Source organism: Anser anser (assembly GCF_964211835.1).
Source record: "Anser anser genome assembly, chromosome: 2".
In the NCBI taxonomy this organism is placed as follows: domain Eukaryota; kingdom Metazoa; phylum Chordata; class Aves; order Anseriformes; family Anatidae; genus Anser; species Anser anser.
This window is the reverse complement of record NC_139721.1, coordinates 46,060,146-46,076,959: the sequence shown is the minus strand read 5'-3', so window position 1 is coordinate 46,076,959 and position 16,814 is coordinate 46,060,146. Positions and strand designations below refer to the sequence as shown.

The 16,814-nt window shown below is 43.2% G+C and overlaps 1 protein-coding gene across 4 annotated transcripts in view; it reads right to left on the bottom strand.

Moving 5' to 3' along the window:
* LOC310893709 (opsin-5-like) overlaps positions 1-16,814 on the bottom strand; it is a 67,330-nt gene that overhangs the window by 49,012 nt on the left and 1,504 nt on the right. Inside the window, exon 1 of one of the 4 annotated variants that reach the window (XM_083823023.1) lies at positions 8,321-9,496. The exons of 1 other annotated variant lie outside the window; for it this stretch is intronic. The gene's annotated coding sequence lies outside the window, so the exon portion shown is untranslated. Of the gene's footprint in view, positions 1-8,182; positions 8,238-8,320; positions 9,497-16,814 lie in introns of those variants that run through there. 2 more of the 4 variants (XM_083823021.1, XM_083823026.1) reach the window with 2 other exon arrangements.

The following is a 16,814-nucleotide window of genomic DNA, read 5'->3' as shown; positions in this document are numbered from 1 at the left end:
GCTGCTCATATTGGGGCACCGGCAGAGCCTGTCCCAGCCTGGCTCGTGCCTGGACTCCAGCTGAGCGTGTGCGCGAGGCTTGGAGAGACGAGCAAGGGTTTGGTGGAGCTGTGCTGGGGGGCCACCGGCAGCTGCTCTCGGTGCCCGTCCCCATAGCCAGTGCCTGTGTTTCCCCGGCTCTGCCTGGCTCAGGCAGCTGGGGCCCTGTGAAGCACATTCACAGCAGTGCAGGTGAGCTGTGCAGGGACAAGTGCCCTGGGGCGGCCCGCGGGAGGCACAGGACAGCCCAGCTGTGGGGCTGGGGCTGGGGTTGGGCCCGGGGGGTTTCCTGCTGAGGGGCCGGGGCACTGCCGCTGCCTGCCCCGGCACAGCCACTGACCCTGGCCTCTCTCCTTCTTGCAGCGCGCAGCACCTGTCACAGCGGCACCAGTGAGGGGAAGCAGCTCCCCATCCACAGCTCTCCCCAGCCCGCCGCTGCGAGACAGCACCATGGCCACAGAGGCTGACGTCACCTGCCCTGTGTGCCAGGGGACCCCAAAGGAGCCCAGCGTCGTCAGCCCCTGTCAGCACCAGTTCTGCTTGGGCTGCATCATGCGCTGGGCCAAGAGGAGCGCCAACTGCCCCCTCTGCAGGCAGGACATCACCTCCATACGCTACTCCATCTGGTCCGAAGACGACTTTCTGGAGGTCCGAGTTGTCCGCCATGCCGTGAACCAAGAGGACAGCCACCAGGATGAGCAGTGGGCTGCAGTGCCGGTGCCCCAGACTGCCGTGAGCGGCCTCCTGCCTGAGGAATGGGCGGCCCTCTTCAGGGAACACCCCGATATCCTCGGTCCTCTGAGGCCCTGGCTGCGCCAGCAAGCCAGGGAGTTGTTTGGGGCTGCCTGGTGGGACCAGGATGTGCTAGAGGCCAACGTCATCACTTGGCTGTGCCGCTGCGGGCTGGAGGAGGTGGTCTTGGTTCGGGAGCTGCAGCCATTCCTGCAGGGCCATGCAGAGAGCTTTGTGAACCAGCTCATTGATAGAACCGTAGAGATGTGCAGTGATGAGTTCCTCAAGGAGCTGGGGCTCCTGGAACCCCCTCCTGCAAGGCAGCACCAGAATGGCCCTGAGGTGGACCTCAGGGACTCCCAAGAAGCCTGGGAGCCAGAAGACAGCGCTGAAGCCACCCCCGGCCATGCTGCCTCCTCCCGGGACACTCCTCTCACCATTGTGCTCTCCTCCAGCAGCTCAGAGGATTCTAATATTGAGGAGCTCCCCAGCACCTCCAGTGCTGCCCTGCATGGGGGTCCTGGCCACCCACCCACTGCACCCAACCCCACAGAGCAGGAGGAGCCCTTCAGAGAGCTGGGAGAGGCGGCAGCAGAAGGTGCTGCAATGCAGGGCTGCAGCCACGGGCCCTCTCCTCCTGGCCTGGGCAGGGACAGTTCGCGTGGGGGGCCCCGGCGCCCCCCGAAGAGGAGGTCCAACAGCAGCCCAGACTCTCCCCACCCCTGCAAGAGGCCGCCCCCCCGGCGCCTTTAGCAGGGCACATTTAGTTTTCATTAAAAAATAAATAAAAATGGTAACTCTGACACAGACAGTGTCTTGCTCTTACTCCAGAGAGTTCAGGGCAGAGCCTATGTGTGATGCCAGAAATGGGGGGTGGGAGGTGGGATGGGTGTTCCAGGCCACAGGGCCCAAAAGTGGTGCTGCAAGAGGCCCCCATGAGGGTGGGGATAGGAGGTGGGTTGAGGCTCAGCTCCTGGGACAAGCAGAGCCACCAGCCCCTGGGCTTTGATCCCTCTGGCAGAAACTGGAAATGCCTTCCACCAAACGTTTCCTCAGGGGGGCTCTGGTTTTAGCAAAGACGGTGGTCACTGGAAACCAACTCCTGGTGTGATCCAGGTGTGTTAGAAGCACTTGGTGGGTGACTGCTGAGAAATGGCATGGATGCACTTGCAGTTGCAAAAGGGGTAGAGCAATGCTGCTCATGGATGTGGTCAGCATATCCCAATGTGCATTCAGCTCCAAGAAATGGCACTGCCATCAACACACTCGGCCTTCTGGTCTCTCCAGAGCCTTTTCAGACATGTTTGCAGGGACGCTGTTGTTGGGGAGAGATCTGCTGTTTGTTTCTCTCTTCAGTTTCTTTCCAAAACCTGGGCCTGTCACCAGGAATGACAAGCCCAGGGCTTGTTCGGACCTGGCAGCCCAGAGTTTACCAAAGCAATGAGGCTGAACGGTGTCACTGTCTGGTTCGATGGTGGTGTGGGCATGCCTCTGAAGAAAAGCCAGGAAGGCAAAATCCATGTCACCCCAGCTGCTGTTGCTGGGCTGGAAGCTCCTGAACATCCGTAATAATACACTGATGACATCGTGCGTGGGGCAACACAGCAGCGGCAGGAGTTTTGGAGAAAGGGAATAAAACGGTCCAAATGCTTCTGAAAGGGGGTTTTGCCATAAAGCCAAAGAAGGTCAAAGGAAATGTGTTTTTTTAGGAAGAAAACGGCAGATGGATGTCAGATCTCCATGGATGTGACCAACAAAGTAACAGCAATGGCTCTATTTTCTCTAGACCCCAAACCCCACATTATTCTGCACTCTGGACTCCTTCCTTCAGTCAGACTTCTCAAAGCTGTGCCCATGACCTCTGCAGCCCATGGGGAAAAAACTTTGAATTCTGCCTCTCTCCTCAAGTCTGGACCCCTCAAGCAGCCAGAACAACATACAGGGTCCTGACCTCAACAAGGAGCTTTCTGGGGGCACAAACACACAAACCTGATATCAGTCAGCTGTGGACTCACCACAAGTTACAGAATTAAGTTTCCAACAATCATTTGCATTTCTATAACCCACCTGTAACTTCACTGCTTCCATGTGTTTTCCCCATGAAGTCAGCCTGTCCTCAATAAAATAATGGTAAAAATGTTTATGTAAATTTTGTCTCATATTCCCACTTTTTCTCTCTTTTGATAAAGGAATTTGAAATATTTTTTTCCATCATGGGAAACAAAATGAATTTTCCTAGGTGCCTCTCCATGAGGGCATGCACAACCACACAGACAGAAGAGCTTCAGTGCACAGTGGAAACTCTTTCAGGATGTTTTTGAAAACCATCACTGAACATGGAGAAAAGAATGCATTTTTACCAATTAATTCACAAACACCAGGTAAGTTTCTGAAGCACGTAGTCATACTCTTCCTGATCTGAACCACTAACAAAAGTCAAAATGCTGGGCATGCTGTGACTTCTTGGTAATATCCATCCAAGAAACATCAAAAGGAATACACAGAACTCCTGAATATATCAGTGAGCTGGAGCTGCCATCTCTGCAGGTGCAAACTTTTAGAGTTACCCACTTTCATTCAATTGTTCTTTTCACTTTAAAATTTTCACACTAAATCTATTCAATCTCTTCATGCAGTATAAAATCCTTGTTACACTAGCACTGCTCTTTAATCAGGCACAAATTCTAAAGTTTTGCTTGTTTTATTTAAGTCTATTTATAAAAACTGGCATCTCTCTGCAGTCACTTGTGGCTTTGGAAATAGGCAGTTTTATGGATTTTCCACTCTGAGTAAAACATTTTTTTCCCCCATACATGTTTAAAAGAGATCATTAAAAGACACAGTGGGTTATAAATGCTAATACCTCATGAATTGATCAAATTGCCATCTCTCTCAGCAGTTAACACTGCTGATAGATAAACACTGTGTAGATCTCTGAGAGCAGGAACATTTGCCCACAGCCCCACCAAAGCCTGTTTTCTCTGAACAGTGAGGCATTTTTTTTATTATTGTTATTTTATCCCTGTCTAACTCGCTGCTTTTTCCCTTCCATTTTCGTCATGTCTCTGCAGTTTCCCCATGCCAATACTACTGGTGAGATGAGACCCAACTCTGCAGTCAGCAGTGTCTTCTGCTCTTTACCTAAATGAAATGAAAGGGCCATGCCAACGCCCAAATCACCCCACTTACCGACTATGCACACGCTAAGGCCAAGCTGCCTCTACATACCCCTGTTCTGCCAGGGCTTGGCAAGCTCCTGAAGTACAGGCGATGGGAAGCACCACAAGAAAACCTAACGATTCTCAACAGGGATCTCGTACAATCTCTGTAGACTCGCAGGAGGCATCATTTGAAGATACTTGCAAAAAGCACAAATTAATTATGAAGCAGGCCCATATCAGTGGTCCACAGCCTAAAACCAGCAAATATGTCCATAAATTATAGTTGCCTCTAGAAGCTTCATAATTCTGGCATTTTGGCCACAGAAAGTAGTGGTAAATACAAAGTACTGAGAAATGGGGAAGAACAAGTTTCTTCTTCTGGTAGTCAATTCTTTCTATAATTTTGAACTTTGCTGTACCTTTTTCATTTCTGTTATGTGGTTTGGGGGATGTGGAGACCAGAATCACAAATAGTACCAATAAATTATTGAATTATTGAATTGCACAGTGAAATAATAAATCTATCTATGTTGTTTATGTTGTCTAGTTGTTGTTTTGCCTTTTTTTGTTTGTTTTTTGTTTGTTTGTTGTTTGTTTTTTAATATAGCTGCTAGACTAAATAGCTGTTAAAGAGAACTGACCATTAGGGTTGCCAGACTTATTTCCTGAGCTGTGATCTTTAGCTGGGGCTCCTCAAGGTGCTCGTATAATTATCTACTCTTTACTCTACACTCAAAGTTCAATTTGTCTTCTGGTCTACCAGAAAGTCTCTCAGTACCATGATACCTATCCACACGGCTTCAGAGCCAGTTTTGTTTTCATCATTTATTATTTCCAAATGAAATGACAGAAGGGTTGTTTTGTCTGTCTCTCCTCTCCCAGTCTCCGCCAAGGATTAATCGCCTAGTTAAGAGTGTGGAAATATCCTGTCATCCTCCTCCCCTACCAGCCAAATTTCTACTGCTATGAATGCATCCTCCACTGGTTAGCTCAGTACCAGCATTTTATCAGAAATACCCATCGCAGTCTAGGGTCACATCTGCCTCCTTTGTATCAGTACCACAATCACTTTTTGCATCTTCTTCCACAGGGGGAAAGATGTGGGTTTACTCCCAAGAAGTGAGGAACCGCCCATGCGCTGCCATCGCCTGGCTGCTAGCAACACCTACCCTAGCCTTTTTTGTTCTCTACATTAATCTGCATGCTGTTTTCAGACAGTTAAAGTGTACTAAGACCACAGTCCATAATGATGTCTCTCTAAATCAACCTTGAAAACTTATAACAAACACTCATTGGTTCAACCCTAACAAAGACTTTATTTAAAACCATCCTTTCTTGCCCTGCTAAGTAAGTTTTCTCCAAAGAATATCTGCTTTATCCTTGTGATTTTTCTTCATTTCTTTGGAGCCTAAAGCTGTTTTCTTAGAAAAGGCTTTCTTCACGCACACTTTTACATCTGTCTGTGGCATGGACATATCCTTCCTTATCGGTAGCTGAGTCACAGCTGCTCTCACACCTTTATTCCACCATCCCTTTAAAAGACTTTTGTTCACACCAAAGGCTTAATATATTCAATTTTCTTCCATATTCAAAGTTCTTTAGTTAAATAATTAAGGATTTCTGTTGTCTCTCATTTACCTTGTGCAAATTCTTAATGGGACAGGTACAATCCTTTCATCTAACTACATCATTTCTGTGCCTGTCATTGTCCTCAACTGTTTCTCTTAGCTGTCTCTTATTCTTCTCTTGATATATTTTGATTTTTTTTTCCCAATGACACCTTTTCATGTTTTAAAGCTACGTATGAAAATCACATATCTTTCCTGCCTTCTTCCTCTCTTTGCTTTGTTCAAACTTTTATTGGCTGTAGTACCTTGACACTACAAAACTCACATCAAGTCCCTGGAAAACAGTGTAAAGAACTCTCCTTCCATGAGCTTCCTCAGGGGCAGCTCTAAGAGAGCTCTCGGATCTCCTTCATGGCATCAGGCTTAGAGGCATTTGCTCTGAAGTATGGAGTAAAGAGTCTAATTGTGTGTCACTCAAAGGAGCAGTTCTTATGTCTCACGACATTTTTGTTAGCCCTGAGGTCTTGTGGGATGTTTGGAAAGCTGTCTCAAGGTTTTTCTCAGTTTCTGGAGCTTAGAGGCTCTTGAGACTTCAGTGATTCCTGGCCTGGTGCCATGGGGAGACACTACAGGGTGCTGAAGGGAACCTGCTGCAGTTATTGTGGGGTTTAATGTAGCAGGAAAGCTACAAGTAAACCTACATTAAACCCTGCAATATGTTTTCAGCAAAATTAATCCCATCTGGGTATATCTCCTCCCAGGTATTTCCTCAATTCTGGGGAACAGGAGGATGGTGAGACAAAGCGGGGAAAAACTTAACATTGGGTTTGGTCCTGTCAACAGATGTCTTTAGCCACCTCAGGTAATTCTCCTTTATGGAGAAGTTTCTTTCCACACTCTGTCTTACAAACTGGTTTCTCTCCCAGAGTGAATCACTTGCAGTTCCCCACCCTAACAGAGACAATATCTCACATGACATCGTTGCTGCAGCCTGAACCTGAGGCCATGTGCATCCTACTCACAAAGCCATGCAGCCCACCGCCTAGTGGCTACACACTTGGAAAGGATTCCCTGTCTACAAACCTTTTCTAGAGCTCCGGGAAAGTCTGCCCAAATGCCCAAAGCAGTTCTGCACAAATGCCTCATTTCTCACTCTTAAACAACAGAGATCTTGCTTCTCTATGCAGAAAAAGGTTAGAACATATTGCTGCGAAAAAAAAAAAAGTAGCATTACCCCTTTCCTGTATGACAAGTTGTAGCAAAAATTAGGGCAGGCACAGTTGCTAGCACTCGCATTTTGCTGAACTTTAGCAGATAGTTTGAAAATATATATTACTCTGCTATATTACTTTGCCCTACAGATCTTGCCTTGTTCCCAGGATGCAAACACCGTGACACCAACCTTAGTAAACAAAAATATTGGACTTGCCGATAATTTCCACAGGATACGGTAATCAAACTAGCTCAGAACCACTTAGCAGCATCACTGTTAAATAGTCTTGGCGTAAAGTGCATATCTGAATCCTTCTGGTTGTTAACTGGGCTGCAAACACTTGCTCCAATGCAAAGACAACGGATACCTCTGTAAGCCACTAGGACCCACAAAGGCTGCATCGCACAGTGCTACACCGTGCCCTTCTTTAAAAGTCTTTCATTTCCTCACTACCAGTGAAAAAGTGAAGCTGACCCGCAGACAAATATCAAAACCAGTAATCTATTTCTGTACGAGAATACAACTACGCTTTCTGGTATTCAACTTTCTTTTGATTGGAAGCCATCTGAACTGAACTTAGAGTTGCTGTTCACAAAAAGCAAGTTGGAAATTCACAGCTGAGATTTGTTTCATATCTAAGAAAAATTTTTTGTTTCAGGTCCAGCTATAACCAGTATTTGAGGGGCTGCAGAAATGACAAACAAATCTATGTCCCGTACCTTCACTAATAAGAGCTCAACTTTGCTAACAAGTGCTCAGAGACTCAGAGAAACAATTTTCTAAGCTGCCGCAAGCAGCAATATGTTTGAAAACAAAATACTCAAAGCCACTACAAAATGAATAAATTAAATCAGCCGTCCTACCAACCTCAGGAGTATTCAATCCATGCAGTTCAGCCCTTAGCTATCAATTATTTTTTATAGATCATGGGATTTTTAGAGAGTAAGTTCCAGATTTGCATTCTTTGCCTAATGTTTTGAGAGACTAAGAAACAACGTGTTCAGGCTTTTGGCATAAGCTGAATGGATAGCAGCCTACTTGAAAGCAATATAAGATTTTCCTGTGACTCCCCGAATCCTGGGACTGGTGGCACAAAGACATCGATATGGCAGGATGGAAAAAAGCAATCAAAGCTTGGAGAAGACACACAACGTGAAACAGCTGGGTTAAAAGTTCCTCCACTTCCACGCAACGTGCGGTGGAGGCGATGCCTCCCAGGGCTGGCACAGCTCCCCCGACACCTGCACGAGGGAGCACCACGGCGCTGCGCTCGGTAAGCGCTCCCCAGAGAAGAGTCCCTCCCGAAGTATTTATCAGTATTTATCACAAGTCCCTCCAAAAAGCCAAGCATCAGACAGGCTGCTTGAGCCCAAGGCCCGGCATTCGCGGGTTTGCAAAGCTCGAATACGCCAAGAGGAGGAGGATGAAGAGGAGGAGGAGGAGGAGGAGGAGGAGGGGGATGTACTCACGCACAGCCGCTCCCCACACGATCACCTGAGAGCCTCGGGCGCCGGCTCCCCACACAAGTTCCCCACAGCCCCTGCAGGCTCCGGGCGCCCCCACAGCCCCCCCGGCCCCAGCCCCGCTGCCGCCCCCCTGCCGCCGACCTCGGAGCCGGGCTGCGGCGCTGCTGCCGAGCCGGGGGCAGGCCCAGCCCTCCGGGGGGCTCCGCGGCGAGGGGGAGCCGAGCCCGGCCGCCGCACACCGGGCTGGGGCCGGCCAGGTGCCCCCGGGCCCTCCGGGGGATGCTTTGCCCCAAATCCGCCGGGCGCGACTCAGGCAGGAGGGAGCCGTGGCCGCGCCGATCTCGCTGGAAGAGCGGCGGGAATAAAGCTCGGCACTGGGGTGAAACAAAGCAAAATAAAACCAGCCCCCTTATCTTCGCCATAAAAACTGGTATGTTCCCAGCGCCTCGTGAAAGCCCGTCCCTCAACATCATCTTCCGCGCACCGAGGGGAAGAGGCAGCCCGTCTGCTGTGACAGCCGAGGCAGATCTGAAGAGCACTGGGTTCGGACTTCGATTCCCCGTGTTGAGGACGGGGGCCTGGGGCTCCCCACCCCGCAAGCCCAAATACTCCACGCTTGGCTGCAGTGGAACCAGGGGTGCTGCACAGCCTCAACACGGAGCTGGGTCTCCACAAGCACCTGAGCACAAGTACCCTGGGGTCTGGTGGAGACAACCTCTTCTACTTCGCCCGGGCTCTATAGATCAAATATGGCAAAACTATGAAAGTAACTATTTTGTTTATAGTTCACATTTGTTCCTGTAAAACTCTGATACTGAAACAGAGGATGATGCCAGTCAAAACCTTATCTCTCCTCTTTATTTTCCCTCCATAAGGATATTAATATAAATTATATTGATTCATTTTCAAAGCAAGAAGTCACGTAGGCTGTTAATGTTACAAACACAACTATGGGATAGTATACAATTCCCAGATACAAGCACATCTCCCAGAACACTTAAATCTTTTTTAAAAACTAATACACACCTGGAAACTGCTCTGAGTTTGCCAACTCTATCAGCTGGCCACCAAAATATCACCACGCTCTGAACTTCACCTTGCAGACATCCAAGCACTCTCTAGCAGCTGTTCACAGGACACCAGCATGCTAACCAGTTCCTTTCTATGCCTCCACGCCTGTTGTTACCAGAGCCTTTCCACATCCCCCAGTCTCCAAGACCACTGCTCCTTAGCTTAGAAACCCTTAGAACTTAAGAGAGCATCTTCCTCAGCCTCTGCAGCTGCAGTGGTCACTACTTGATCAACTTCCATCAACAACTAGATCATCTTCCTGAAACAGCTTGTTGAGAGCAGGGGCGCAGGAGCCTTGACTTGACTCTGCTTGGGCTGCTGTGCAACCCCGTGCTTTCTGGTGAAACTGGTTCGGGTGTACAACAGAAGAAGGTAGAGTCTTCTTAACCCCACTTAATTAATGCTGTGATTTATCACACAGATCCCAAATGGTTATATTAGTACATCCAGCAAAGGAAGCCAAAGACAGGAGTGTATAGATGGTGTAAGTCAGCTATACGCTGTGGAAGAACATTTGTGGAATGACAGCAAGAAGGGCAGGCAGGCCTCTGACTTCGGATAGCCTTTGCCCTTCACACTCCTCCAAGAGCTGCTCAGAGCAATCTTAAATTTGGTACTTGAGATGTGCTGCGCATCTCAGTTTTGCTCTTTCAGGCACAAAGATTTGCTGTTTCACAAACAGAGGCTGATGCTGTACCCATTGAAATAACATCTACCACTGGCTTCATTAAATGCAGAATCATGCGGTTACTGCACTCTGGTTTGTATCAGGAGCTATTCAATCCAAGTAAATGGTAATTCATGAGAATAAAACAGATGTAAGGCTCAAATTAAATGTGTAGCATTCAATGGCTGTTTGCGATTTCTTAATCAGCTTGGCACAGTTTTACCTCTTCAAATGTAATTTGGAGGGACATATATGTTTTAGGTCATTTCCTTGACAGTAAAATACTTAACATTAGCCTATGTGAGAACAACTCTTTTTACTGCAATATTGCCAAAATTCTGGGATTGAAATCTAGAGAAAAAGAAGTTAAATGTTGTTTTTTGTTTCCCACAAAAAAAAAAAAATCCTTTGGGTAGGAGAAGAAGGAGACTATAACTGCTTAGTAAGTTTTAACCAGTTAACAAATCACTGTTATGGAACACAAAACAGATCTTATAATCCACTGCATTGCTTTGAGAGGCATAATAACATATATACTTCTTAAAGACTTTGTAATAGGATTGTCATCATATTTCTACTTTGCAGACCATGAATTTATCACAGACCCAGCACAGTTAACTATCCAGGAGCTGTGTATCTTGTAGCTCCATTAAATTGAGCGTAACTTTGGCCTCATACTTATCAGTCCAGGTATATTTGTCAGTTTGTCTTTCCCCTTTTTAATTAAGATTTGTTAGCTTTTTCTATGGGAGGATATCCACAAACAAAACCATTGCTCATCTCTCAAGAGCACTTCACTTTTGGCTTTTAAAATCCATGAGAGTGAGGATCCTTTTATTCACTGGTGTTGTAGACACCTGACAAGCAAGCTGGCAAAAACTATTTAAAATATTTTATAGTCAAATCAGATTAATTTTTAATCTACTTATGTTTATGAAATTGGGATGCACTCCACAGTTTTTAAAATGTGGGAAGTGAAAGACAGGTAGTTTCTGTAGCCTCGAGATGTCTCAGTCACTACCTTCAGGGTGGCTGTGGTGGTTGCTGCTGCACTGATGGACAATGAAATTAGAGTTTGGGGATGCTTGCTCTGCACCTGACAAAAACTGGCTCAAGGCCAAAAGCTACTGTGAACTTCAGTCAGCTGAGAATAAAGTCTGCTGTACTCCTCACATTAAATCTCCTCCGGATCTAAAATAACTTCAAAAATAATTTGCTAGAAGTTCTGTAACCACATTCTAGACAGATGTGCACAGCTGGAGAGTTATTTTCTGCATAGGAGGAAAAAGAAAAATTGTGATGTGCTCCAAAGAGTCAGGCCATGAACCCACACTAGATCCCTCAGAGTGGCCCATGTCACCAGACAGCTACACCATATTCTGACGGACAGGAGCTGGGTATGCTTGAAGAACAAGGCTATATTTATTAATGGTCTTTAGGTAATATGGGACCAAAAATGCCACAGGCAGATCTAGGGGCAGGACTAACCTTGTTTTCCAGTTAGCCATGGATGACCTTAGTTCCTTGTAAAAGAAAGGGTATTTTTCCTGTGTTTGTAGACAATTACTTATGTAACTGACTTTCCCATTGGCATAACTCGAGGTTTTGTTTTCTTGCTGATCTCCACTCATGCAATGTTAATAGGATCAAAGTCTCCTATCCATGTGTTCTGTAGCCTTCAAGAATAAGATGGTATACACCATGAAAAATTTTGTGGTTTAAAGTCTTATATTATCTTTCTCATTTAGTACATTTGCATTTTTCTAATGCTAAAAAGAGCTTTTAAAGAGAAATCAAAACAATGAGACATATCCACTTTGCTCCTACTGCTAAGCTGTACTGATGTAACTGTCACTTTATTCTCATCATCCACCTCCGTTGGATGCATCGATGTTCAGTGAGGACATTAATGGGACGGTCTTTCATTTACTTGAATGATTTTGCCATAGCTTTCGCCAGCTGAGGATCCGTGTCTGCCAAATGCAAAAAATGATGAGACATCTGGCATCTGAAGTAACGATTTTCAGATGTGAATAAGTAGACTGTAATAAATGACAACCCGTTACTCAAGACAAAGAAAAAAACATACTGAATAGTCTTTCCTTTAAGGCATTTCAATGATCTTAAAGACATGGATCTGAGCTATTAATTCTAGATTTCCCTCCTGTGCCCAAACGACACATATGAAATGAAAGATAGCAGCATCAGGCAAGGATGGGAACAATTCCCCAGGGAATAAATGCTGAATATATTGTTAAATATTTTAGTAACTGCCTAGGTAAATATTTTGAATTATTTAGGTGGCCAATTAAAGGTAGATGACATACAAGCAAACAGAAGCCTACATTGTTATAGAGAAATATACATTCCTTGTGCAGAATAGATATAGTAAAACCACTTTTCCAGATTAGTTGTCAGATTCTGCAAAATTCTGGAATAAAAACAATAGTTGCTGGTCTATTTTTTAGTAAATATAAGTAATTTTGTGGAGTTTTTTGATTTATTATGTGGACAAAATTAAAGCTTTCTCTTGATCTCTAACATTAGGTTCCATAACTTTCAAATTCTTTTTCTAGCAAACTCAAATGACTCAAATAGGTCCCTGACCATACAGTTCCCAGGCCTGAGAATCAGTTTTCTCTGATACCCTTATTGGGTTTGAAATCTGTATGTCATCAAATTTAAGGTACCACCTCCTCTCAGAAGACACTTCTGGGGTTTCAGAAGTCACTACAATTATATGGTGCTACTAGCAAGGGTGTATATTGATTATTTAAATATTCAGTGGTTATTTAAGTTACCAGGCCCTAAATTTCATCCTTCAGATTAAGATTTTTTTTTTTTGACTTGCACATAAGAACACAATATGAAATGAGCCCTATTGGTTCCTTGGACATAAGTGGTTATATGCATCCATATGCATGTGTTCTTCACACCCAGAAACAAAATCGGCATCACTGTTACAGGCAGACATTCAAAATGTGTTAATGCTAAGCTCAAAATTTATTTGTATACAGAGATGTTATTGTTTAGAGGATATAATACAACGTTGTTAAAATGGTGGAATTGAAGGACCCATAAGTAATTACTGATCCACTCTGACTATTAAAAATCTTTCCCAGTGGAACAAAATATCTTATCACAGAAGAGGTTTTTATGTATTACAACAAATTGTGCAGTGAGTCACTTACCATGAACCATTCAACAGTGCTCATTATTTTTTTCTTGATTGGACTAATATGAAAAGCTGCTGAAATATGCTGTTTAGAAACTGAAGATTTTGGGGTACTACAAATAAATTTAGAAAGATAGATTTTCAAAGCCCTGTTTAAGTATCTAAAGATGAAACAAGGATCCTGAAAGATTTTTATTTTTATTTTTATTTAAAAAAAAAAAAAGGAAAGAAAGAAAGAAAGAAACTGAAGAGAAAGCACTAAGTGCTAGTCATATTGTTTACAAGAAATGGAATATGGGTGCCTACAAAAGGTACTTTTTAAAACAACTCTTCTCTATCAGCATGCAGCAACATCCTTTGGAAATACGACCGCATTCAGCAATAACTTAAATAACATATCTGAGAAGGGCATTTGTGCAAAAATGGATTACGCCCTCAGGAATCTTTCTGTAGTGGTTTGTAATGCCAAATATTTTGCCTATATAAAATATTGCAATAAATTTTCTTTGGGCTCTTAGTCAAAATTTTCCCCTGTTATAGCTTAATCTAATAATAAATAATAATAATATTAATAATAAACTAATAAAAATTATAGCTTAATCTAATAATGGATTTGTCTATTTTATAATTTATGCTCAAAATATGTTCTATTTTTTGTTTGTTATACTCTGCACTCTACAACAAATGACTTTTCCCCAACAATCTTCTGAGTACTATAGCTAATTCTTGAGAGACCCTCTTCTCTTTATGAAGCTGCGCCCCACACGCAACATGAAGAAAACCAGCATATGTTAATGAAAGATTTAAAAAACATTTTTATTCTTGGCTTCTTTCTTGTACCTTGACTAGAAAAAGTGTTGACAACATTGCTGTATCATTTAATGCATGGGTTGGAATCCATGAAAAAATAAGGAATTGTACCAAAAATGAAGAATTATAAGCATAACATTTTGAAAATATTAGAGAAAGAGAAATAAAATTGCTGGAAGGAGGCAAATGATCACATCTGTATGTTACTCCAAATCCTGAATACTTTGCTCACTTTTTATTTAGACAAATCTCACTTGAACTTTTAGAAAATTTGAACCAAAAAATGACTTTGGGATTTTCCACCTTGTTGCTTAAAGAAACACAGCAAATTTCAAATTCATTTTATAGACACAGGGACTCTATCAGTCAGTGGTATCCAGTGGCAAAGACTTATTTTTGCATGCTTCATGCCTAAAAGCAGTATCTTGAAATGAAGACTTTATTCTCCTGAGCCAGAAGTCAGTGTCCACTGTGCGGCTGCCAAGGGTGGATCTATTTCTCATTTCAGTGTCTTTGGAAATGCTACAATGGTCAGTGCATCTATCATGCAGATACTGTATAAGTAACATCATGCTGAAATATTATCATCATTCCTAGGAAGCCATACCTCACTAAACCCTCCTGACAAGAATAATTACCTGTTTAACAAACTTAACTGTCTACTGCAGCATAGAAGACTTTTATTAAGAGTTGCTGCACAGCATTCATAATGAGCAGAGCAATATATTTTTTCAGGAGACAGTTCTACTTGGTAAACTGTTCAAACTAGTTAAGATTATTAAGAGTACAGTCATTTACCACCAGATAGTGCAGCAACATAAGCTCTTCTAGCAAGCATGGGTTTCTGGACTGCTGTCCCATCTGCTCCTGAGGATGCTAATGCTGGTGCATTGGTTGGTACAGCTGGCTTGGTGGTAATTTCAATATATGATCAGCGTAAGAGCAGGAGCTTGAGCTCTTATTTCCATACTCTTCTTCCAAAGCTGCTTGGCACTGCAGTGCTTCTGCAAAGCTGGCACTTTCCCGTCACTCAGTGTCCTCACTCACACTGAGATACAGAGCACTGACAGCTCAGGCAGAACATTCACTCAGATAAAGTCTCTTAGTTTTAAACTTTTACACTTAAATTTTTGGATTTTCATTGTAAAGATTCTGTTCAAGACAAAAGAAAACATGCAGCAGTGCTGCTTTTTCAAAGAAAACTTCCCATTTCTGTCAATAATTATCAGCCAAAGTAATGAGGAAGACAGCAGCATAGTGAAGAAAGTTTCCATTACATACCTGCCCTTCCACTGTCACCCTAACGCATACATTCTCATTCCTCTTGTGTAGCATAGGCATATAAGCATGCAAATCTTCAATGAAAGGAGTTTAAACAACCTGTTTTTAATGGTAAGTTATCAATACTGAGAAAATTAAAGATTTGTCATGGCAATCTTCATCAACATCAAGTTTCACACCCTCAGAAAGATATTATAGAATAGTAAAAATAGGTACGGAGTCTTCAGAAAAGTTACAGCCAGTAGCCAGCTTCATAAAATACTGAACAATACTATAGCAATATCTTGGGCAGAAGAATATATAACTTTTCTGAAGAGTAAGTTCAGCACCCATTTATTTTCTCTGAACCCTAGCATGTACAGAAGAAATTCTTTGCCTGGTACAAAAAAAAAAAAAGTGACAAACAATAAAATATTCCTTTTTTCCTTATAACCTTTTAAGGTCCTGTTATGTACAAGTTCTACATATTATTCTAAAAATACAAATATTTCTAAATGGGATTTCAGTAAGTTAAAGACAAGTTCTGCTGTAATATACAACTATAAAAATAATACAGGAATTTAATAGTATTTTTTGTGTAGCTGAGAATACAGTTCATTCAGAATGCTTAAGGCTCTTTTGACCTATAGATAACCAGAGAGGATCTGAAAAGCAGCCAGAAACAGAACATGAACCTCTAAGGCATCTCTCCTCTGCAGTCTGGAGAATAAAACTGTGATCTTTAAGGACAGACGTTAAGATGAAAAATGGTATTAGTTGTGATTCCTGAGCCACATCCCCTGAACTCAAGTGATGCATTCAATCAGTTCTGTCACAACAGGAAACCGTTCTGGAGTATTCTTTCCTCCTACTCTTTCTCCCGAGCAGCGCTACAAGTGCTTTGAGCCACCACTGCCCTTTCCCTCCTACAGCAGCTCCCTTTGGTAGCCCATGGCAGCACAATAGGGAGAGATGTAATGTTTTGCCTGTTTGTTTGTTTTTAATCTGTCTTGTGGCTGCAGAGCTTTTTGGTACACTCAGGTCATGTTTTCAAGTGTAAGTATTTATTCTCTTGGTCAGAAGTAATTGTTACTTTCTCTGCAACCTCCTCAACATACAAAAATATATTCTGCAGCCTAGGGCATCGAAGTACCCAGGGCTCAGGAGACACTTGTTTAAGGACTATCATTAAGTTATTTCCTTCAGTAAGTAAAAATCTAAAGTTATCATCTTTTTTTTTTGAGCAGGATTTCCATTTTCCTGGAGGAAATCGGGTAAGGAACTATGCCGCAGTCATCAGGAGGAGAACACCACATCTATTCTAACTTAAAAAGAGAAAAACCCAAGAGACTAACATTCACAAGCACCAGCTGAATTGATTTATACACTGCTATAGTCCATAAGCAACATTTTAAAAACATTAATTTTTCACTTTTTCAGCTACTACTAAGGCAATTAGCAGAACTCATTAGCCAAGTGACATTTTACAAATTGGTGATTTACTCTTGTAAACTGATAGAAATGCATAGTAAATAAATCTTGATTTAAATGGGATCAGGAAATCACTCAGTCCTGGAATACATTTAATCAGCATTCATGGTTTCAAAAACAGAAGTGTTGAGAAAATGATTATCCTCTGCACCAGCCTAGTT